The sequence below is a fragment of the Callionymus lyra genome, chromosome 3 (assembly GCF_982586985.1).
Source record: "Callionymus lyra chromosome 3, fCalLyr1.hap1.1, whole genome shotgun sequence".
NCBI lineage: Eukaryota > Metazoa > Chordata > Actinopteri > Syngnathiformes > Callionymidae > Callionymus > Callionymus lyra.
In genome coordinates this window covers 5,974,500-6,001,322 of record NC_141820.1, presented here as the reverse complement: position 1 = coordinate 6,001,322, position 26,823 = coordinate 5,974,500, and the positions used below count along the sequence as shown (strand labels likewise).

Below are 26,823 nucleotides of genomic sequence, written 5' to 3'. Positions count from 1 at the left end.
TAGTGATTTATGACTCGAGACTTGACTCGGACTAGTGATTTATGACTCGAAACTTGACTCATACTAGTGATTTATGACTCGAAACTAGACTTTTCTATCAATCAGGATCAACTTGATCAAACACATGAAATAATGATGTTTTCATCAGTTCAACACTTTCCTGACTTTGTTTCATTATTTATAAAAGTGTCACATGATACACAGAGACTGTTGTGAGAGGATTGATGTTGTTTTTATACCAGAAACAAACACAAGAGAAGAAGAAAAACTAAAGTCACAATAGAAATAAATGAATAAAAGTGATTTATGACTCGAAACTTGACTCAAACTAGTGATTTATGACTCGAGACTTGACTCAAACTAGTGATTTATGACTCAAGACTTGACTCAAACTAGTGATTTATGACTCGAGACTTGACTCAAACTAGTGATTTATGACTCAAGACTTGACTCAAACTAGTGATTTATGACTCAAGACTTGACTCAAACTAGTGATTTATGACTCGAGACTTGACTCGGACTAGTGATTTATGACTCGAAACTTGACTCGGATTAGTGATTTATGACTCGAGACTTGACTCATACTAGTGATTTATGACTCGAGACTTGACTCGGACTAGTGATTTATGACTCGAGACTTGACTCATAATAGTGATTTATGACTCGAGACTTGACTCGGACTAGTGATTTATGACTCGAGACTTGACTCGGACTAGTGATTTATGACTCGAAACTTGACTCATACTAGTGATTTATGACTCGAAACTTGACTCGGACTAGTGATTTATGACTCGAAACTTGACTCGGACTAGTGATTTATGACTCGAAACTTGACTCATACTAGTGATTTATGACTCGAAACTTGACTCGGACTAGTGATTTATGACTCGAAACTTGACTCGGACTAGTGATTTATGACTCGAGACTTGACTCGGACTAGTGATTTATGACTCGAAACTTGACTCATACTAGTGATTTATGACTCGAAACTTGACTCGGACTAGTGATTTATGACTCGAAACTTGACTCGGACTAGTGATTTATGACTCGAAACTTGACTCGGACTAGTGATTTATGACTCGAAACTTGACTCGGACTAGTGATTTTTGACTCGAAACTTGACTCGGACTAGTGATTTATGACTCGAAACTTGACTCGGACTAGTGATTTATGACTCGAAACTTGACTCGGACTAGTGATTTATGACTCGAAACTTGACTCGGACTAGTGATTTATGACTCGAAACTTGACTCGGACTAGTGATTTATGACTCGAGACTTGACTCTGACTAGTGATTTATGACTCGAGACTTGACTCGGACTAGTGATTTATGACTCGAGACTTGACTCGGACTAGTGATTTATGACTCGAAACTTGACTCATACTAGTGATTTATGACTCGAAACTTGACTCGGACTAGTGATTTATGACTCGAAACTTGACTCGGACTAGTGATTTATGACTCGAAACTTGACTCATACTAGTGATTTATGACTCGAAACTTGACTCGGACTAGTGATTTATGACTCGAAACTTGACTCGGACTAGTGATTTATGACTCGAGACTTGACTCGGACTAGTGATTTATGACTCGAAACTTGACTCATACTAGTGATTTATGACTCGAAACTTGACTCGGACTAGTGATTTATGACTCGAAACTTGACTCGGACTAGTGATTTATGACTCGAAACTTGACTCGGACTAGTGATTTATGACTCGAAACTTGACTCGGACTAGTGATTTTTGACTCGAAACTTGACTCGGACTAGTGATTTATGACTCGAAACTTGACTCGGACTAGTGATTTATGACTCGAAACTTGACTCGGACTAGTGATTTATGACTCGAAACTTGACTCGGACTAGTGATTTATGACTCGAAACTTGACTCGGACTAGTGATTTATGACTCGAGACTTGACTCGGACTAGATATTTATGACTCGAGATTTATGACTCGAAACTTGACTCGGACTAGTGATTTATGACTCGAAACTTGATTCGGACTAGAGAGTTATGACTCGAGATTTATGACTCGAAACTTGACTCGGATTAGAGATTTATGACTCGAGACTTGACTCGGACTAGTGATTTATGACTCGAAACTTTACTCGGACTAGAGATTTATGACTCGAAACTTGACTCGGACTAGTGATTTATGACTCGAGACTTGACTCGGACTAGAGATTTATGACTCGAGATTTATGACTCGAAACTTGACTCGGATTAGAGATTTATGACTCGAGACTTGACTCGGACTAGTGATTTATGACTCGAAACTTTACTCGGACTAGAGATTTATGACTCGAAACTTGACTCGGACTAGTGATTTATGACTCGAGACTTGACTCTGACTAGTGATTTATGACTCGAGACTTGACTCGGACTAGTGATTTATGACTCGAGACTTGACTCGGACTAGAGATTTATGACTCGAAACTTGAGTCGGACTAATGATTTATGACTTGAGACTTGACTCTGACTAGTGATTTATGACTCGAGACTTGACAGGGACTAGTGATTTATGACTCGAAACTTGACTCGGACTAGTGATTTATGACTCGAGACTTGAGTCGGACTAATGATTTATGACTTGAGACTTGACTCTGACTAGTGATTTATGACTCGAGACTTGACTCGAACTAGTGATTTATGACTCGAGACTTGACTCGGACTAGTGATTTATGACTCGAGACTTGACTCGGACTAGAGATTTATGACTCGAGATTTTACTCGGACTAGTGATTTATGACTCGAGATTTTACTCGGACTAGTGATTTATGACTCGAGACTTGACTCGGACTAGAGATTTATGACTCGAAACTTGAGTCGGACTAATGATTTATGACTCGAGACTTGACTCATACTAGTGATTTAAGACTCGAGACTTGACTCGGACTAGTGATTTATGACTCGAGACTTGACTCATACTAGTGATTTATGACTCGAGACTTGACTCGGACTAGTGATTTATGACTCGAAACTTGACTCATACTAGTGATTTATGACTCGAAACTAGACTTTTCTATCAATCAGGATCAACTTGATCAAACACATGAAATAATGATGTTTTCATCAGTTCAACACTTTCCTGACTTTGTTTCATTATTTATAAAAGTGTCACATGATACACAGAGACTGTTGTGAGAGGATTGATGTTGTTTTTATACCAGAAACAAACACAAGAGAAGAAGAAAAACTAAAGTCACAATAGAAATAAATGAATAAAAGTGATTTATGACTCGAAACTTGACTCAAACTAGTGATTTATGACTCGAGACTTGACTCAAACTAGTGATTTATGACTCAAGACTTGACTCAAACTAGTGATTTATGACTCGAGACTTGACTCAAACTAGTGATTTATGACTCAAGACTTGACTCAAACTAGTGATTTATGACTCAAGACTTGACTCAAACTAGTGATTTATGACTCGAGACTTGACTCGGACTAGTGATTTATGACTCGAAACTTGACTCGGATTAGTGATTTATGACTCGAGACTTGACTCATACTAGTGATTTATGACTCGAGACTTGACTCGGACTAGTGATTTATGACTCGAGACTTGACTCATAATAGTGATTTATGACTCGAGACTTGACTCGGACTAGTGATTTATGACTCGAGACTTGACTCGGACTAGTGATTTATGACTCGAAACTTGACTCATACTAGTGATTTATGACTCGAAACTTGACTCGGACTAGTGATTTATGACTCGAAACTTGACTCGGACTAGTGATTTATGACTCGAAACTTGACTCATACTAGTGATTTATGACTCGAAACTTGACTCGGACTAGTGATTTATGACTCGAAACTTGACTCGGACTAGTGATTTATGACTCGAGACTTGACTCGGACTAGTGATTTATGACTCGAAACTTGACTCATACTAGTGATTTATGACTCGAAACTTGACTCGGACTAGTGATTTATGACTCGAAACTTGACTCGGACTAGTGATTTATGACTCGAAACTTGACTCGGACTAGTGATTTATGACTCGAAACTTGACTCGGACTAGTGATTTTTGACTCGAAACTTGACTCGGACTAGTGATTTATGACTCGAAACTTGACTCGGACTAGTGATTTATGACTCGAAACTTGACTCGGACTAGTGATTTATGACTCGAAACTTGACTCGGACTAGTGATTTATGACTCGAAACTTGACTCGGACTAGTGATTTATGACTCGAGACTTGACTCTGACTAGTGATTTATGACTCGAGACTTGACTCGGACTAGTGATTTATGACTCGAGACTTGACTCGGACTAGTGATTTATGACTCGAAACTTGACTCATACTAGTGATTTATGACTCGAAACTTGACTCGGACTAGTGATTTATGACTCGAAACTTGACTCGGACTAGTGATTTATGACTCGAAACTTGACTCATACTAGTGATTTATGACTCGAAACTTGACTCGGACTAGTGATTTATGACTCGAAACTTGACTCGGACTAGTGATTTATGACTCGAGACTTGACTCGGACTAGTGATTTATGACTCGAAACTTGACTCATACTAGTGATTTATGACTCGAAACTTGACTCGGACTAGTGATTTATGACTCGAAACTTGACTCGGACTAGTGATTTATGACTCGAAACTTGACTCGGACTAGTGATTTATGACTCGAAACTTGACTCGGACTAGTGATTTTTGACTCGAAACTTGACTCGGACTAGTGATTTATGACTCGAAACTTGACTCGGACTAGTGATTTATGACTCGAAACTTGACTCGGACTAGTGATTTATGACTCGAAACTTGACTCGGACTAGTGATTTATGACTCGAAACTTGACTCGGACTAGTGATTTATGACTCGAGACTTGACTCGGACTAGATATTTATGACTCGAGATTTATGACTCGAAACTTGACTCGGACTAGTGATTTATGACTCGAAACTTGATTCGGACTAGAGAGTTATGACTCGAGATTTATGACTCGAAACTTGACTCGGATTAGAGATTTATGACTCGAGACTTGACTCGGACTAGTGATTTATGACTCGAAACTTTACTCGGACTAGAGATTTATGACTCGAAACTTGACTCGGACTAGTGATTTATGACTCGAGACTTGACTCGGACTAGAGATTTATGACTCGAGATTTATGACTCGAAACTTGACTCGGACTAGTGATTTATGACTCGAGACTTGACTCGGATTAGACATTTATGACTCGAGACTTGACTCGGACTAATGATTTATGACTCGAGTTTTGACTCGTACTAGTGATTTATAACTCGAGACTTGACTTGGACTAGTGTTTTATGACTCGAGACTTGACTCAGACAAGTGATTTATGACTCGAGACTTGACTCAGACTAGTGATTTATGACTCGAGACTTGACTTGGACTAGTGTTTTATGACTCGAGACTTGACTCAGACAAGTGATTTATGACTCGAGACTTGACTCAGACTAGTGATTTATAACTCGAGACTTGACTCGGACTAGTGATTTATGACTCGAGACTTGACTCGGACTAATGATTTATGACTCGAGTCTTGACTCGGACTAGTGATTTATGACTCGAGACTTGACTCAGACTAGTGATTTATGACTCGACACTTGACTCGGACTAGTGATGTGTGACTCGACACTTGACTCGGACTAGTGATGTGTGACTCGACACTTGACTCGGACTAGTGATGTATGACTCGACACTTGACTCGGACTAGTGATGTGTGACTCGACACTTGACTCGGACTAGTGATGTGTGACTCGACACTTGACTCGGACTAGTGATGTGTGACTCGACACTTGACTCGGACTAGTGATGTATGACTCGACACTTGACTCGGACTAGTGATGTGTGACTCGACACTTGACTCGGACTAGTGATGTGTGACTCGACACTTGACTCGGACTAGTGATGTGTGACTCGACACTTGACTCGGACTAGTGATGTGTGACTCGACACCTGACTCGGACTAATGATTTATGACTCGGACTAGTGATGTGTGACTCGACACTTGACTCGGACTAGTGATGTGTGACTCGACACTTGACTCGGACTAGTGATGTGTGACTCGACACTTGACTCGGACTAGTGATGTATGACTCGACACTTGACTCGGACTAGTGATGTGTGACTCGACACTTGACTCGGACTAGTGATGTGTGACTCGACACTTGACTCGGACTAGTGATGTGTGACTCGACTCGGACTAGTGATGTATGACTCGACACTTGACTCGGACTAGTGATGTGTGACTCGACACTTGACTCGGACTAGTGATGTGTGACTCGACACTTGACTCGGACTAGTGATGTGTGACTCGACACTTGACTCGGACTAGTGATGTGTGACTCGACACCTGACTCGGACTAATGATTTATGACTCGGACTAGTGATGTGTGACTCGACACTTGACTCGGACTAGACTCGGACTAGTGATGTGTGACTCGACACTTGACTCGACACTTGACTCGGACTAGTGATGTGTGACTCAACACTTGACTCGGACTAGTGATGTGTGACTCGACACTTGACTCGGACTAGTGATGTGTGACTCGACACTTGACTCGGACTAGTGATGTGTGACTCGACACTTGACTCGGACTAGTGATGTATGACTCGACACTTGACTCGGACTATTGATGTGTGACTCGACACTTGACTCGGACTAGTGATGTGTGACTCGACACTTGACTCGGACTAGTGATGTGTGACTCGACACTTGACTCGGACTAGTGATGTATGACTCGACACTTGACTCGGACTAGTGATGTGTGACTCGACACTTGACTCGGACTAGTGATGTGTGACTCGACACTTGACTCGGACTAGTGATGTGTGACTCGACACTTGACTCGGACTAGTGATGTGTGACTCGACACCTGACTCGGACTAATGATTTATGACTCGACACTTGACTCGGACTAGTGATGTGTGACTCGACACTTGACTCGGACTAGTGATGTGTGACTCGACACCTGACTCGGACTAGTGATCGATTACTCGAGTTTTGACTCGGACTAGGGATGTGTGACTCGACACTTGACTCGGACTAGTGATGTGTGACTCGACACTTGACTCGGACTAGTGATGTGTGACTCGACACTTGACTCGGACTAGTGATGTGTGACTCGACACTTGACTCGGACTAGTGATCGATTACTCGAGTTTTGACTCGGACTAGTGATGTGTGACTCGACACTTGACTCGGACTAGTGATGTGTGACTCGACACTTGACTCGGACTAGTGATCGATTACTCGAGTTTTGACTCGGACTAGTGATGTGTGACTCGACACTTGACTCGGACTAGTGATGTGTGACTCGACACTTGACTCGGACTAGTGATGTGTGACTCGACACTTGACTCGGACTAGTGATGTGTGACTCGACACTTGACTCGGACTAGTGATGTGTGACTCGACACTTGACTCGGACTAGTGATGTGTGACTCGACACTTGACTCGGACTAGTGATGTGTGACTCGACACTTGACTCGGACTAGTGATGTGTGACTCGACACTTGACTCGGACTAGTGATGTGTGACTCGACACTTGACTCGGACTAGTGATGTGTGACTCGACACTTGACTCGGACTAGTGATGTGTGACTCGACACTTGACTCGGACTAGTGATGTGTGACTCGACACTTGACTCGGACTAGTGATGTGTGACTCGACACTTGACTCGGACTAGTGATGTGTGACTCGACACTTGACTCGGACTAGTGATGTGTGACTCGACACTTGACTCGGACTAGTGATGTGTGACGAACAAAACAACAAGAGAAAGGAAGAGAGAAATCAAGAATGGTGACAAAGATGAGTAGAAATGAAGAGATAAGAGCAGGATGTGTGATGACACTGTTCAATATTGTGATGATGATATGACTTGTGATGAAGAAGAACATGTTTCAGTTTTCATACAGTTCCTGATGTGTTTATCACACATGCTCACATCACCATGAACATTACCCTGCATTGAAATCTAGAAACAGAACAAGTTAGAACATCACAAGTGTCACTCAAATGTCTTTGAATGTATTTGAGATCAGTAAATATGTGTCAACATACTGAACAGCACGACCCCAGCAGAAGTCAAAATAAACAAAGTTCAAGTGTCAGAACCTGCTGAAGACTGATGTCACTTAGAATCAGCTGCTTCATTGAAGAACAAACTGAAGACAAAACTTTGACTCTCTGGAGTCTCACCTCTGACTTTCACATTTCAGCTCTGAAGCTGTAGAAATGATGTTCTGACCTGAGAGTCTCCAGGTGACAGTGTGGACTCTTCAGTCCAGCAGACAGCAGCTCCACTCCTGGATCCTGCAGGTCGTTGTAACTCAGGTCCAGTTGAGTCAGACTAGAGGACGGAGAGCTGAGGACTGAGGACAGAAGTGAACAACTTCTCTCTGTCAGTCGACATAAGTTCAGCCTGTGAAAGAGACGAGTGTCGTCAACAAGTGACTTTTTCTCTATTTTGACTTGAAAGACTTGATTTGAGGAAACACTGAACTCTTTACATTCATAAGATCATCACATGATTGTGTGAATATTTGAAGACTTTTCTATCAATCAGGATCAACTTGATCAAACACATGAAATAATGATGTTTTCATCAGTTCAACACTTTCCTGACTTTGTTTCATTATTTATAAAAGTGTCACATGATACACAGAGACTGTTGTGAGAGGATTGATGTTGTTTTTATACCAGAAACAAACACAAGAGAAGAAGAAAAACTAAAGTCACAATAGAAATAAATGAATAAAAGTGATTTATGACTCGAAACTTGACTCAAACTAGTGATTTATGACTCGAGACTTGACTCAAATTAGTGATTTATGACTCGAGACTTGACTCAAATTAGTGATTTATGACTCGAGACATGACTCGGACTAGTGATTTATGACTCGAGACTTGACTCAAATTAGTGATTTATGACTCGAGACTTGACTCAAATTAGTGATTTATGACTCGAGACATGACTCGGACTAGTGATTTATGACTCGAGACTTGACTCAAATTAGTGATTTATGACTCGAGACTTGACTCAAATTAGTGATTTATGACTCGAGACTTGACTCAAATTAGTGATTTATGACTCAAGACTTGACTCAAATTAGTGATTTATGACTCGAGACTTGACTCAAATTAGTGATTTATGACTCGAGACTTGACTCAAATTAGTGATTTATGACTCGAGACTTGACTCAGACTAGTGATTTATGACTCGAGACTTGACTCAAATTAGTGATTTATGACTCGAGACTTGACTCAAATTAGTGATTTATGACTCGAGACTTGACTCGGACTAGTGATTTATGACTCGAGACTTGACTCAAATTAGTGATTTATGACTCGAGACTTGACTCGGACTAGTGATTTATGACTCGAGACTTGACTCAAATTAGTGATTTATGACTCGAGACTTGACTCAAATTAGTTATTTATGACTCGAGACTTGACTCGGACTAGAGATTTATGACTCGAGACTTGACTCGGACTAGTGATTTATGACTGGAGACTTGATTCGGACTAGTGATTTATGACTCGAGACTTGACTCGGACTAGTGATTTATGACTCGAGACTTGACTCGGACTAGTGATTTATGACTCGAGACTTGACTCGGACTAGAGATTTATGACTCGAGACTTGACTCGGACTAGTAATTTATGAATCGAGACTTGACTCGGAATAGTGATTTATGACTCGAGACTTGACTCGGACTAGTGATTTATGACTCGAGACTTGACTCAGACTAGTGATTTATAACTCGAGACTTGACTCGGACTGGTGATTTATGACTCAAGACTTGACTAGGACAAGTGATTTATGACTCGAGACTTGACTCGGACTAGTGATTTATGACTCGAGACTTGACTCGGACTAATGATTTATGACTCGAGTCTTGACTCTGACTAGTGATGTATGACTCGAGACTTGACTCGGACTAGTGATTTATGACTCGAGACTTGACTCGGACTAGTGATTTATGACTCGAGACTTGACTCGGACTAATGATTTATGACTCGAGTCTTGACTCTGACTAGTGATTTATGACTAGAGACTTGACTCGGACTAGTGATTTATGACTCGAGACTTGACTCGGACTAGTGATTTATGACTCGAGACTTGACTCGGACTAGAGATTTATGACTCGAAACTTGAGTCGGACTAATGATTTATGACTCGAGACTTGACTCTGACTAGTGATTTATGACTCGAGACTTGACTCGGACTAGAGATTTATGACTCGAAACTTGAGTCGGACTAATGATTTATGACTCGAGACTTGACTCGGACTAGTGATTTATGACTCGAGACTTGACTCGGACTAGAGATTTATGACTCGAAACTTGAGTCGGACTAATGATTTATGACTCGAGACTTGACTCTGACTAGTGATTTATGACTCGAGACTTGACTCTGACTAGTAATTTATGACTCGAGACTTGACTTGGACTAGGGATTTATGACTCGAGACTTGACTCTGACTAATGATTTATGACTCGAGTCTTGACTCTGACTAGTGATTTATGACTCGAGACTTGACTCGGACTAATGATTTATGACTCGAGACTTGACTCGGACTAATGATTTATGACTCGAGTCTTGACTCTGACTAGTGATTTATGACTCGAGACTTGACTCTGACTAGTGATTTATGACTCGAGACTTGACTCGGACTAGTGATTTATGACTCGAGACTTGACTCGGACTAGAGATTTATGACTCGAGACTTGACTCGGACTAGTGATTTATGACTCGAGACTTGACTCGGACTAGAGATTTATGACTCGAAACTTGAGTCGGACTAATGATTTATGACTTGAGACTTGACTCTGACTAGTGATTTATGACTCGAGACTTGACTGGGACTAGTGATTCATGACTCGAAACTTGAGTCGGACTAATGATTTATGACTTGAGACTTGACTCTGACTAGTGATTTATGACTCGAGACTTGACTGGGACTAGTGATTTATGACTCGAGTCTTGACTCTGACTAGTGATTTATGACTCGAGACTTGACTCGGACTAGTGATTTATGACTCGAGACTTGACTCGAACTAGTGATTTATGACTCGAGACTTGACTCGGACTAGAGATTTATGACTCGAAACTTGAGTCGGACTAGTGATTTATGACTCGAGACTTGACTCGGACTAGTGATTTATGACTCGAGACTTGACTCGAACTAGTGATTTATGACTCGAGACTTGACTCGGACTAGAGATTTATGACTCGAAACTTGAGTCGGACTAGTGATTTATGACTCGAGACTTGACTCGGACTAGTGATTTATGACTCGAGACTTGACTCGAACTAGTGATTTATGACTCGAGACTTGACTCGGACTAGAGATTTATGACTCGAAACTTGAGTCGGACTAGTGATTTATGACTCGAGACTTGACACAGACTAGTGATTTATGACTCGAGACTTGACTCGGACTAGTGATTTATGACTTGAAACTTAACTCGGACTAGTGATTTATGACTCGAGACTTGACTCGAACTAGTGATTTATGACTCGAGACTTGACTCGGACTAGAGATTTATGACTCGAAACTTGAGTCGAACTAGTGATTTATGACTCGAGACTTGACTCGGACTAGTGATTTATGACTCGAGACTTGACTCAGACTAGTGATTTATGACTTGAAACTTAACTCGGACTAATGATTTATGACTCGAGTCTTGACTCTGACTAGTGATTAATGACTCGAGACTTGACTCGGACTAATGATTTATGACTCGAGACTTGACTCGGACTAATGATTTATGACTCGAGTCTTGACTCTGACTAGTGATTTATGACTCGAGACTTGACTCAGACTAGTGATTTATGACTCGAGACTTGACTCGGACTAGTGATTTATGACTCGAGACTTGACTCGGACTAGAGATTTATGACTCGAGACTTGACTCGGACTAGTGATTTATGACTCGAGACTTGACTCGGACTAGAGATTTATGACTCGAAACTTGAGTCGGACTAATGATTTATGACTTGAGACTTGACTCTGACTAGTGATTTATGACTCGAGACTTGACTGGGACTAGTGATTTATGACTCGAGTCTTGACTCTGACTAGTGATTTATGACTCGAGACTTGACTCGGACTAGTGATTTATGACTCGAGACTTGACTCGAACTAGTGATTTATGACTCGAGACTTGACTCGGACTAGAGATTTATGACTCGAAACTTGAGTCGGACTAGTGATTTATGACTCGAGACTTGACTCGGACTAGTGATTTATGACTTGAAACTTAACTCGGACTAATGATTTATGACTCGAGTTTTGACTCGGACTAGTGATGTGTGACTCGAAACTTGACTCGGACTAGTGATGTGTGACTCGACACTTGACTCGGACTAGTGATGTGTGACTCGACACTTGACTCGGACTAGTGATGTGTGACTCGACACTTGACTCGGACTAGTGATGTGTGACTCGACACTTGACTCGGACTAGTGATGTGTGACTCGACACTTGACTCGGACTAGTGATGTGTGACTCGACACTTGACTCGGACTAGTGATGTGTGACTCGACACTTGACTCGGACTAGTGATGTGTGACTCGACACTTGACTCGGACTAGTGATGTGTGACTCGACACTTGACTCGGACTAGTGATGTGTGACTCGACACTTGACTCGGACTAGTGATGTGTGACTCGACACTTGACTCGGACTAGTGATGTGTGACTCGACACTTGACTCGGACTAGTGATGTGTGACTCGACACTTGACTCGGACTAGTGATGTGTGACTCGACACTTGACTCGGACTAGTGATGTGTGACTCGACACTTGACTCGGACTAGTGATGTGTGACGAACAAAACAACAAGAGAAAGGAAGAGAGAAATCAAGAATGGTGACAAAGATGAGTAGAAATGAAGAGATAAGAGCAGGATGTGTGATGACACTGTTCAATATTGTGATGATGATATGACTTGTGATGAAGAAGAACATGTTTCAGTTTTCATACAGTTCCTGATGTGTTTATCACACATGCTCACATCACCATGAACATTACCCTGCATTGAAATCTAGAAACAGAACAAGTTAGAACATCACAAGTGTCACTCAAATGTCTTTGAATGTATTTGAGATCAGTAAATATGTGTCAACATACTGAACAGCACGACCCCAGCAGAAGTCAAAATAAACAAAGTTCAAGTGTCAGAACCTGCTGAAGACTGATGTCACTTAGAATCAGCTGCTTCATTGAAGAACAAACTGAAGACAAAACTTTGACTCTCTGGAGTCTCACCTCTGACTTTCACATTTCAGCTCTGAAGCTGTAGAAATGATGTTCTGACCTGAGAGTCTCCAGGTGACAGTGTGGACTCTTCAGTCCAGCAGACAGCAGCTCCACTCCTGGATCCTGCAGGTCGTTGTAACTCAGGTCCAGTTGAGTCAGACTAGAGGACGGAGAGCTGAGGACTGAGGACAGAAGTGAACAACTTCTCTCTGTCAGTCCACACCTGCTCAGCCTGAATAAAATGAAACAGGAAATCAAACGTTGATGTTTATATCTTCAGAGATGTTCCAATGATCCACTTACAGAACTTTATTTGAAGCTTGAACCATCGGCAGAAGCCTCTCAAGAACCTCCTCTGAAGCAGAGTATTTCTTCAGGTCAAACACGTCCAGATGTTCCTCTGAGGACAGAAGGATGAAGGCCAGGGTGGACCATTGAGCAGGAGACAGTTGATCTGTGGAGAGACGTCCTGATCTCAGCTGCTGTTGGACCTCCTCCACCAGAGAAGTGTCCTTCACTTCATTCAGACAGTGGAACAGGTTGATGATTCTCTCTGGAGACACATTCTCACTGATCTTCTTCTTGATGAGCTTTGCTGTGTCCTGATTGGTCCAAGAGCTTCTTCCTGTTTGTTTCAATAAACCTGTCAGGAGACTCTGGCTGGTCTGCAGAGAAAGACCCAGAAGGAAGCGCAGGAACAAGTCCAGATGTCCATTTGGACTTTCTACAGCATCATTGATTTCTTTCTGGTAGAACTTTTCTATGTCAACGATTCTTGACTGCAGGTTGACTTCAGAGTTGAAGAACTTCTGGTGAACATGAAGAGCAGCCAGAAACTCCTGAAGACTCAGGTGGATGAAGCAGAACATCTGGTCCTGGTACAGTCCTCTCTCCTCTCTGAAGATCTGAGTGAACACTCCTGAGTGAAGTGAAGCAGCTGTGATGTCGATGTCACTCTCTGTCAGGTCTGATTCATAGAAGACCAAGTTTCCTTTCTTCAGGTGCTCAAAAGCCAGTTTTCCCAGAGACTCCATCATCTTGCTGCTCTCAGGATCCCAAACTGTGTCTGTCCAAGCTGCTCCATGGTACTTCAGCTTCTTGACTTTGGACAGAACCACCAGGAAGTAGATGAACATCTCAGTCAGGGTGTTGGGCAGCTGTCCTGTGTCTCCGCTCTTCAACATGTCCTCCAGAACTGTGGCAGTGATCCAGCAGAAGATCGGGATGTGACACATGATGTGGAGGCTTCGGGAGGTCTTGATGTGAGAGATGATGGTGCTGGTCTGCTCCTCATCACTGGACCTCTTCCTGAAGTACTCCTCCTTCTGGGGGTCAGTGAACCCTCTGACCTCTGTCACCATGTCCACACACTCAGGAGGGATCTGATTGGCTGCTGCAGGTCGTGTGGTCATCCAGAGACGAGCTGAGGGAAGAAGATTCCCTCTGATGAGGTTTGTCAGGAGGACGTCTACTGAGGTGGACTCTGTAGCTGCTGTCAAGACCCGACTGTTGAGGAAGTCCAGAGGGAGTCGACACTCGTCCAGACCATCAAGGATGAACAGAACCTGGACTTCTTCAAAGCTGCTGAGATCTTTGGTTTCAGGAAAGAAAAGATGAACAAGTTCCACCAAACTCAACTTCTTCTCTTTCAGCAGGTTCAGCTCTCTGAAGGTGAGAGGAAACATGAAGTGGAAGTTCTGGTGAGCTTTGCCTTCAGTCCAGTCCAGAGTGACCTTCTGTGTCAGGAGGGTCTTCCCAATGCCAGCCACGCCCTTCGTCAGCAGGCTCCTGATTGGTGGGTCTCTCTCAGGTGAGGCTTTAAAGAGGTCTTCTTGTCTGATGGTGGTTTCTGGTCTGGTCTGGTTCCTGGTGGCTGCTTCGATCTGTCGGACCTCGTGCTCCTGGTTGACCTGGTCTGTGCCCCCCTCAGTGATGTAGAGCTCCGTGTAGATCTGATTCAGAGGAGCAGAGTTTCCTGCTTTAGCGACCCCCTCAGACACACTGTGGAACTTCTTCTTCAGGCTCCTCTTCAGCCGTCGTTGACACTTTCCTAAACGACTTCCTGAAGAAGAGAAGTCACATGAGTCACAAGATTCTAGAAGCTGAAGATCAATCTTCTCATCAGCTGCAGGAATTTCAATCTCAAATGTTCTAATAGATTCAAGATTTCATTTTCAACAGGTTGAAGGTTCAAATCCTCTTACTTCCCCACAGAAGACCAGCAAGCTCCTCCTTCTTCATGCTCCTCAGGAGGTTCTGGATGATCTTCAGGAAAGCTTCTCTGCTGCTCCTCATCTGCTCCTCTTCACACTTCAACTCCTCCTCTTCCTCATCATACAGGTGTTTCTGCTCACCTGGTCTGAGAAACTTCTTCACTCTCTCCAGTTCCTCCTTCACCAGGGCCATGACCTTGTCCTCCAGCAGCTGAAACACAAACATGTGACTTGATCATGTGACCTACAGAGGTCACCAGAGGTATGTCTCAGTCCAAGTCTAACCAGGACCTGTTGAGCAATACTTTCTTCAAGAGAAGGACCAGAGAGTCTGAGTCACATTCAAATCTCATCTTCTCTCTAAAACTAAACAAGAGTCTCAGCCACACCAGACCTTCTACTTCATGTATGAAGCTGACAGGTGGAGTTGTCCAGGATCAGAGCTTCATGAAGCAGCAGAAGCAGCTGACTGGTGAGTTAGCAGCTGTTGTAGTCAGCAGGTGAGGCTGAAGACTTGAACGTACCTGAAGTGTGGAGTCCACATCTGTCTGATGCTGCTGGACACACTGGAGACTGAGAACATCCGAGACCTGCTGATCCTCTCTGTGAAGAACATCAGGCCGTCAATAAGTTCTGTCTACTTCTACAAGGACACCAATGATCTGAGCAAGACTCTGACTCTTCCATGTGCAGACCACCTAAGATAGAATCTTCCACATTCATGGAAAACCAGGTGAAACACAAGTTTGTCTCACACTTCAGTCGTGATTTCATTCTCATGGCTGCAGTTTGTTGCTTCTTCTCTTGTGAGTCGACTTTCCTCCACGACTGTCTGCAGCACTTTTGACGAGCAGTTCGTGAAGCTCAATAAAAGAGAAGTTTTGAGCTGCATTGACTCATGAACATCTTCAGTTGAAGTCACCAAGAGTCACTAACTGCTGATAGAAACACACACAGCTGTGAGTGAAAGAATGATTGTTGAGGATCAACTAACAGTCTTTGACGACTCAAACATTCCCTCAATCATTGAATCAGTGACTCTTAAATCACTTGAAGTATTTTCTCTTATCAGTGACCTTCATCTGAGGCGCTCATATGATCCACGTGAATGTTGCATCACAAGAAAAACACTCAAATCAAAGTTGACTTTTGATGAATATTTCATCACGTTTGTTGTGTGTCAAGTTTCACAAGACTTCAGGTGGAGGAGAAGAAAAGTAGTTGCACTATTTAGAATTCTTCTTCTTGACTCAACAACTGAAGAGACTGTTGGTCGTCACATGATACAAACTTCTTCAACAACAGATGGAATGATCCAGTGAAATGAATTCACTGTATTTGACATCAAGTTGTGGATTTCTTCATGAGTCCAACAGCACCTGTCTGTCCCACAGCAGCTGTTATTGTGTCCATGACTGTTGCTCATGCTAACATGTCAACTGTGATGAAGTGCTGAACATCTGAGGGCTTCAGTCCAAGTAGAAGGAACCTCAGAGACCTTTGTACAGACCCAACATCACATCAGTGAGTCAAAGAGGGACAGAAAACCTCACCTGTCTTCTGAAGACTCTTGTCCACCTTTAAAATTATCAGGATGATCCATAGACCAGTCACTCTTCAGAGAATCACAGTTGAGTTCAGACTCTTCTTGTTTCTTCTGGTAGATCCTGAAAGACACAAAACTCTGATCAACACTTCAATCTCTTCATGTTGCTCCTGTTGTCTCTCACCTCTGATGCTTCTGTTCACCTTTGAAGTCAATTCTTTTTCCCATAGACCTGTCACTCTTCAGAGACACACAGCTGGGAGCAGGTCCAGGTCCAGGTCCAGGTCCAGGTCCAGGTCCAGCAGATGTACGTAGCTTTGATCTGAACACACACAAGTTGAAGTGAGAAAGTATTTCCAGTATTTGAAGGTGTGATGTGTTACGACCTCCACTGATCAGATTAAGCCTCTAACAGGAAGGATCAGTTCCATGCACTGTAACTGGGAGTTAAGTTTGGTTCTTTTGTTTGTATATTTTAAACGTTAACTCATTGTTGTAAAATTGTAGTTGTTTGCTTGGCCTGCGTTCTCTTGAGCAGCCTTTTCCTTTTGTTGCCTCTTTGACGGCTGTGAGCCAGTATTTAAGTTGATTATTACAAAGTGTTGAAGTGAAGAGTGTTTTTCCCAATTTGTATTTTCTATTGGGTTTTGTATTATATTTTGGGAATAGACAGACAGACAGACAGACAGACAGACAGACAGACAGACAGACAGACAGACAGACAGACAGACAGTAACATAAATGGGAGTTCATCCAGGACAATAGTAAAAGTAATTCCTAAAAGAAGAAATGAAATTGTTTGGTTAAATTGTGTGATTTTATCCTATTCGTGATTTTATTTTGCAGCGACCTTGAGTCTCCTGAAAGATGGTTTCATATAATATTTATTATTATTATTATTATTATTTCCTTCTTCCTCTCATGTGTATAGATATACTGTATAGTTTTCTCTGCATATTTAAATAAACACTAGATGTTCTCGTGTTGCTCCTGTTGTCTCTCACCTCTGATGCTTCTGTTCACCTTTGAAGTCAATTCTTTTTCCCATAGACCTGTCACTCTTCAGAGACACACAGCTGGGAGCAGGTCCAGGTCCAGGTCCAGGCCCAGGTCCAGGTCCAGGTCCAGGTCCAGGTCCAGGTCCAGGTCCAGGTCCAGGTCCAGGTCCAGGTCCAGGTCCAGGTCCAGCAGAGGTACGTAGCTTTGATCTGAACACACACAAGTTGAAGTGAGAAAATGATTCCAGTATTTGAAGGTCTGACAGGAGAAGTGATCTTCTCACCTCTGAGCTCTGGTCTGACTGTCATGGTCTTCACTCCGACGTTTTTTAGAGGGAGGATCTTCCTCCTCTGTGTCCACACCTGCACACAAACACAACAGCATCATGGATCTGAATGTTTGTGTCACTTGAGTTAAAGAATAAATGAATGCATGTGTTCACTTTCTGATACTGACTGATAGATAAGAAGTTTTTGTTAAACTTTGTCTCTTTTATTAATGAAATAAAAAGATGCTGGAACAGAAGTTATTAAAACAGTCAAGGATCAAAGTTCACCTGCTGCTTCCACACCTGTGTTTTATATCCATCAACTCTTCATCCACTCATGAGTGTCTTGAACTTTGATTGTTAATTCTTTTGACTCGTGATTCATTTATTCACCCCACGACCACACTCTTGATTAATTTATTCACCTCACGACCACACTCTTGATTCATTCATTCACCTCATGGCCCCACTCTTGATTCATTTATTCACCTCACGACCACACTCTTGATTTAATCATTCACCCCCCGACCACACTCTTGATTCATTCATTCACCTCACGACCACGATCTTGATAAGTTTATTTAGCTCAAGACAACACTCTTGATTCATGTATTCACCTCACGACCACACTCTTGATTCATTTATTCACCTCGCGACCACACTCTTGATTCATTCATTCACCTCACGACCACACTCTTGATTCATTCATTCACCTCATGGCCCCACTCTTGATTCATTCATTCACCTCACGACCACGATCTTGATAAGTTTATTTAGCTCAAGACCACACTCTTGATTCATGTATTCACCTCACGACCACACTCTTGATTCATTCATTCACCTCGCGACCACACTCTTGATTCATTCATTCACCTCACGACCACACTCTTCATTCATTCATTCACCTCACAACCACACTCTTAATTCATTAATTCACCTCACGACCACACCCTTGATTCATTCATTCACCTCACGACCACACTCTTGATTCATTCATTCAACTCACGACCACACCCTTGATTCATTCACTCACCTCTATACCACACTCTTGATTCATTCATTCAACTCACGACCACACTCCCAATTCATTTATTCAACTCACAACCACAGTCTTGATTCATTCATTCACCTCACGACCACACTCTTGATTCATTCATTCACCTCATGGTCCCACTCTTGATTCATTTATTCACCACACGACCACACTCTTGATTTAATCATTCACCCCCCGACCACACTCTTGATTCATTCATTCACCTCACGACCACAATCTTGATACGTTTATTTAGCTCAAGACCACACTCTTGATTCATGTATTCACCTCACGACCACACTCTTGATTCATTTATTCACCTCGCGACCACACTCTTGATTCATTCAATCACCTCACGACCACACTCTTCATTCATTCATTCACCTCACAACCACACTCTTAATTCATTAATTCACCTCACGACCACACCCTTGATTCATTCATTCACCTCATGACCACACCCTTGATTCATTCACTCACCTCTCGACCACACTCCCAATTCATTTATTCAACTCACGACCACAGTCTTGATTCATTCATTCACCTCACGACCACACTCTTGATTCATTCATTCACCTAATGGCTACACTTTTGATTCATTTATTCACCACAATATTCATTCATTTATTCTCCTCACGACCACACTCTTCATTCATTAATTCACTTCACAACCTCACTCTTGATTCATTTATTCACCTCAAGACCACATTCTTGATTCATTCATTCACCTCATGACTACACTCTTGATTCATTTATTCACCACAATCTTCATTCATTTATTCTCCTCACGATCACACTCTTCATTCATTTATTCACCTCACGACCACACTCTTGATTCATTCATTCACCTCAGTCTCGATTCATGTATTGACCTCACTCTTGACTCATTTATCCACCTCACTCTTGATTCATTTATCCACCTCACTCTTGATTCATTTATTCATCACACAAACTCACTCTTAATTTATTTATTCACCTCAGTTTTGATTCATTTATTCACCTCACCCTTGATTCATTTATTCACCTCACAAACTCACTCTTTTTTCTTTTTTTTTTACCAAACTCTTGAATCATTTATTCACCTCACTCTTGAATAGTTTATCTACCTCAGTAATGATTCATGTATTCACCTCACAAACTCACTCTCGATTTATTTATTCACCTCATTCTTGATTTGTATATTCACCTCACTCTTGATTCATTTATTAACCTCACTCTTGATTCATTTATTCCCCTGACAAACTCATTCTTTATTCATTTATTTACCTCACTCCTGAATCGTTTATTCACCTCAGTCTTTATTCATGTATTCACCTCACTCATGATTCATCTATTCACCTCAGTCTTGATTCATTTATTAACCTCACAAACTCACTTTTGATTCATTTATTCACCTCACTCTTGAGTCATGTATTCACCTCAGTCTTGATTCATGTATTCACCTCACTCTTGATCAAGGTATTCACCTCACTTTTGATTCATTCTTGATTCACCTCACTCTTGATTCATGTATTCACCTCACTCTTGATTCATTTATTCACCTCACTCTTGATTCATTTATCCACCTCACTCTTGATTCATTTATTCACTTCAGTTTTGATTCATTTATTCACCTCACTCTTGATTCATCTCACTCTTGATTCATGTATTTACCTCAGTGTTGATTCATCTCAGTCTTGATTCATGTATTCACCTCACTCTTGATTCATTTATTTACCTCAGTCTTGATTTATTTATTAACATCTCTCTTGTTCTCCTTACTCTTGATTCATTTATTCACCTCACAAACTCACTCTTGACTCATGCATTCACACTCTCACTGGGGAACATGACAACATGAAGAAAGTCACTGACCTGTGAGCAGCTCTCTGCTCTGAAGACTTGTGTCCATGTTTGTAGGTGAAACTTCCAGGTGAGCTCAGCTCCTTCTGATCCAGACTCAGGGAAACACTGATGAACCGTCAGTGAGGAGGTGTGTCTGTCAGAGACATCAGTACAACATAGTGTGTTGTTGACTCACACTTTTATAACATAGTTCAACAACAAATCATGTGCCACAAGGATAAAGACGTTTGACAAGTTCAGTCACAATCTTGATCTAGAAGAAGGAATGCAGTCTTGTTCACCTGTCGCTGCCACACCTGTCGCTGACACACCTGTCGCTGACACATCTGTCACAAACACAGCTTTATCTCTTCCATTTGTTTATTATACAGTTGTATCTAGTTTTGTCCTTTTCATCCAAACAATCCAAATGCTGCACATGTCCTCCAGGTGTCTTCAGCTTCGCACACTTGACAGAAGCTTCCATGACAGTGATGGACAAACACATCAGCACTTCTGAAGCATCATTGACATGTGATCTTTTCACCACAAACTCTTCGTTGTGTTTGTGGAATACTCTTGGCCACCGGGTGGTAGTATATAACCATTATACGTTGACTGAGTTGGTAGTCGGCCATCTTGTTCGTGTTTATGACGGTGGTTGGACGTTAATCCCGTAGTTGTAACGGCTCAGGAATAAGTGCTACTCAGGCCCCTTTCAAAGTTTGGGGAGCCAAGCTTAGGGGTCAATCACCGTATCGATCGACGAGCCTGTCGGACTGGGAGGCGGAGCCAACTCCCAAGGCCCCATCCAGGGACCTCTGGTCTCTGGAGGAGTTCCTGGCCTGTGGTTTCTCGCACAATAACCTGGTCCACCTTCAGTCACAGTACACTCCTCAGGTGCAGAGACAGACTGTGACCACTAGGACAATCAGAAAGTGGACACCAGCTGTGGAGGACGCCATCAGAGACTGCTTTGACACCACAGACTGGGATGTGCTGCTGAGGTCTCAAGAGGACATCAAAGGTCAGACACACTGTATAACAGATTATAATAATTTCTGCTTGGACGTTGTCACCCCTGCTAAGACTGTCCGCTGTTACCCTAATAATAAACCGTGGGTAACAAAGGAGGTCAAGGATGTCCTTAACAGAGAGAAGGTTTCAGGAGCAGGGACAGAGACTCCATGAGGTCAGCAAAGCAGGAGGTGAAGCGATGAGGGGGAAAGTACCAACCCTGTGGAAGACTTCCTGTATAGTTCCAGTCCCGAAAAAGATCCGGCTAAAATCTCCTCTGCATGTTCTACCAGTCTGTGGTGGCCAGTGTTTTGTGCTGAGGTGTGTTGTGTTGGGATCAGAAGTGTCAACAGGTTGGACAGGTTGATCAGGAGGGCTCTGTGGTTGAAGCTGGACTCATTCTACTACTCCTTTTACTATTTATACTACTTGTACGTTTACTACTAATTCTACTTGTACTTTTACTACTAATTATACTACTGCTTTTACTACTTATACTTACACTACTTTAACTAAAAGAATAAATAAATAATATAATATAATTACACAAAATTAAATAAAGAGATGTTTGGAAATGTCTGTCAATGTTACAAGAACCACAAAGTGGTCCAAAATCACGTTAATAGGACGACAAAGAAAATATTAAGCATACCAAAAATTCAAAATAAAATAAATAATACCTGACCTGACCTACATTATAACTACAGTTAGACATTTCTCTAAAACTTCAATACCCCATACCACATCTGAGTTCAAGCCCAAACGAAACTACCTTTTTTTTTTATAAATATTTTTTTAATTTTTGTTAATATTTTCTTTTTACAATTACATTATTTTTCTTCTCCCCTTCGTGTGATTCTTTTCTTCTCTGTCAACTCCTTCATCCCTCTCATTGTGTACTTTCTCAGTCGTTGTGATGCAAATATTGTTATTCTTTTTTGATTTGGTTCTGGACACACCCCTGCCATTGGCCCGGATGTAGAGAATTGACAAACATAATGTTCTGAACTCCATTCCCCCATGAATATGGTCTTTACCAAACGATAAAGCTTCCATCTATTTTATCCTTTTAGGTTAATGGTAGGAAAGGGGGTGATAAGGGTGACACCCATCAATCTGTGTATCAGTGGCTCTATTGCCAGGAACCCTATGGACACTCTGGGACGATCTTGGATGAGTTGGATGACATTCGACGCCGTACAACAACCTGGTCCTTGATGGACAAACATCGACGGTTTCCCCATAATGACCAAAGGGGGATTTTTATGTAACTAAGTTAGTAAGTAATATTTGTATCGCGCTTTCGCTTCCACTAAAACACCAAAGTAAATTATAATAATTATAATATTATCCATGTCATTTTAATAGTTTTCTTTGGACTAAAAGTGATGCTCCTGATAGTGATATTCCAGGTATATTCTTAAAATATTACATTGTACTATTTGTTATAACCAGAGTGCTGGTCGTTCTGATAAAATTCAACCCTATATTCACTAAACTACAATACTATAAATACTATCAATACAACGCAGTTCTCGCCTCAATAAGAAGTTATTTCTAGAATTAACTTGGCAGTTTTCCAGTTAAAAACATGACACTCACAAAACAACATTGAGACAAAGTGAAGGTTCTATGAAGTCAGAGACTAAAAGAGAGGAAGTAAGTCAGTAGAGATACAGGTCTACCATCAGGGGAGAGCAGTCGAATATCAACCAGCGACACGTCTCCCTGAAGGTCAGAGGTCACAGACAGCCAGAGGAGAAGACAACTTCACTACACAAACGGTCGATCAATGTCTTGTTTGAGAACGAGAATTGTGTATCGATCATGTCTGATCATTGAGCCATAACATTATGACCACCTGTTCAATGTTTCAGAAGCTTTTTTCCATTTCAACTTTTTTTAAATCATTTTACAGCAAACTATTGAAGAGTAAATGATGTAACCTGGTCAACAGTCTGAGTGACTCACGTCAACATGATTACGTTGAAATGATGTTTGTTTTAAGTTTCCAGGCGGAAATGTATTTCTATTCATTCACATTTCAACAAAACTCCTTTTTTTCTAAACTTTTTCTTAAGAAATTTCTGTTAAGTAAGATGTTTTGAAAAAAACTCATATATTAAAATATAACTATTTAATTTAATTTAATTTAATCTTATTTATCTTAACAAATGTCGTGGCTAGATAGAATAAAAATTAGATAATGACGAGTGAATCTATTTTGTGAAAAAGTCTCAAATCTGCCACGTTTTTCAAACATCTCCTGCTCTGACGTACGCTCCAGTAGAAACACAATTCAAACTTTAAAATGTAGATAAAGTCCAAATGATCAAGTCTTTTGTAGCTTTCATGGTTCTTCTGGTCACGGGTCAAAGCACACAGTCCTCTCTCACCATTTCCTGGCGGGGAATTGTCTCGTTTTAATTGCTCCTGATGAACATGATCTTCACTGAGGACCAGCATTGGAATCGTTCCAGTCGTGCGACTTAATCTGTTCAGTTTATGGAATATTATTTGAAACAATTATTATTTTTAAATGTTCTTGATTCGAGCAAAAAATTATTGACATCTTAAAAATCTTCTGGACCTGGACGAGTCTTCGTGGGTCAGAACATGTTTCGATCGGCTAGAGTTCATGAATAAGACGAGCATCTACAGGAGGAGAGTTCAAGTATCTCACGGTCTTGTTCACGAGTGAGGGTAGAACGAAGCGTCAGGTTATCAGTTATGCAGATGGAAGGTTGTTCTGATCTTCACATCAAAACTAATCAATAAAAACAACATTTGAAATATTCAATATTGTTGATGTCATTGATCCACAGCTGCTTCTGGAGTTACTGAGTTTATTTGACGTTAGTTTTACATAAATAACAATTCAAATATTCTGACCTAATTACTAAAATTAACATTAAAAATAATGTTAATAATAATAAAAATGTTTTAACTCAACTCTTGCTCTAGTGTGACTCCGTCATGTCCTGGGTGTGTCCCGGGGCTTCCTCCGGGTCAGAGCCCGACTGTCCTCAGAATGATGCTACACAGAGTGTCTCCTGGATGACTGAGCTCTTCACTCCCCAAAACATGATTTCTTTTCTGAAAACTGACAGGTATTGAATGACCGGTGAATGAAAAGCCTTCTAGCTCAGCTCTTTCTTTGTGACCAGATAGACTCGGTATCGTAGCAGGTGATTGGTTCTGGGTCAACTTGAGTAACATCAACATCATCATCTTTCTTTCAGGTTCTGTCCACGGTGCGAGCGCTGGTGAGCGACAGAGTTCTGGTGTCACTGTCGCAGCAGCGCCCCCTGCAGGAGGGATCAGAAGAGCAGAGACCTGGACTGTTAAGGGTTGTTTCCATGTTTGACACAACAAATGAACAACTCAACTTCAACCGTGTGAGTAGATAAGATCATGTTGATCATCATCGACCAACAATCAGTGAAAACTCTTGATGAAGCTTCATGAAGCCTCACTTTCTCGGTTCTTTCACTTCTTAATGTTCTAATAGTAATGTTTCCAGAGAGAAACATCTCACGGCTGAGAGCGCCATCTGGTGGAGCAACAAATTGATTCAAGTTTTGTTTCCGCACAGATCATCAAGGACCGAGTGTTTTCTCACGCGTCCAGGAACAAGTACATGTGGAACTTCCTGCCTGGAGGACTGCTGGTTCTTCCCGAATACTCCACACATCTGGCCCACTTCCCGTTCTACTACCTGGGCCTGGGTACACACACGCGTCCCCCCCAAAGATGTGTCAGGGTCAGTGGTAGAAATGCTGTTGTGTTGTTTCATAAATCCAGGGGTCACTCCGGGTCAGGAATTCACTGCCGTCATCCACGCCGTCTCCCCGCTGGTGTCTCAGTCTCAGCCAATCATGAAGCTGCTGCAGGTGGTCTCCAGGTCCAAGTCCTGCTCTCAGCTCAGTCAGTCAGTGTGCTGCAGGAAGTCAACTTTAAAGAGTTGTGTATATATTTGGTGTGTGTGTTGTGTATCGTCAAGAGTGTATAATATTGACACATTGTCAAAAAACATGCAGATTTTTTAACTTTCCCAAATTTGTTTTTTTGTATATATATATATATATATATATATATATATATATATATATACATTCTTGCATTTTTTTGCCATATACGTTTTTTCAATATTGTTGCATACAGAATATTCTTTTTAACCAAAAATTGTTAAAAAAATGTACAAATGTTATTTAACTCTTGACAAAATAATAATAAAAAAAAACATTTTAAAACGTTATTAAATAATTAATGCAATCCTACCATGAATAGATCTGAAAGTAAGAACCAGAATTTTAAAATGGATCCTGAAACAAACTAATGCAGAGATTTAAGGATCGGAGAAATGTGAGTTCTTCTACGAGAGCGAATCACAATTCTGGCTGCAGAGTTTTGTATGAACTGCAGGCGAGAAGATCCTTCTTGTTCAGACACCAACATAAACTTGAAGAACGCCTTGAAACACGTCATTCGATCCCAGTTATGGTGGTGGTGTGGAGGTGGGGTCTTGAGAAACAGATTGGTGGAAGAATGGACAGGAAATTGTGCTTATGTAACAGGAGTACAAGAAACAACGACTTATGTGTTTTCGTATCATGATCACGAACGATCAAGGTGGCGTCATACCATATGCACAAGTCG

At 41.5% G+C, this 26,823-nt stretch overlaps 1 protein-coding gene across 1 annotated transcript in view; it reads right to left on the bottom strand.

Moving 5' to 3' along the window:
• LOC148083109 (NACHT, LRR and PYD domains-containing protein 3-like) overlaps positions 1–26,823 on the bottom strand; it is a 238,050-nt gene that overhangs the window by 23,726 nt on the left and 187,501 nt on the right. The window lies entirely within an intron of this gene.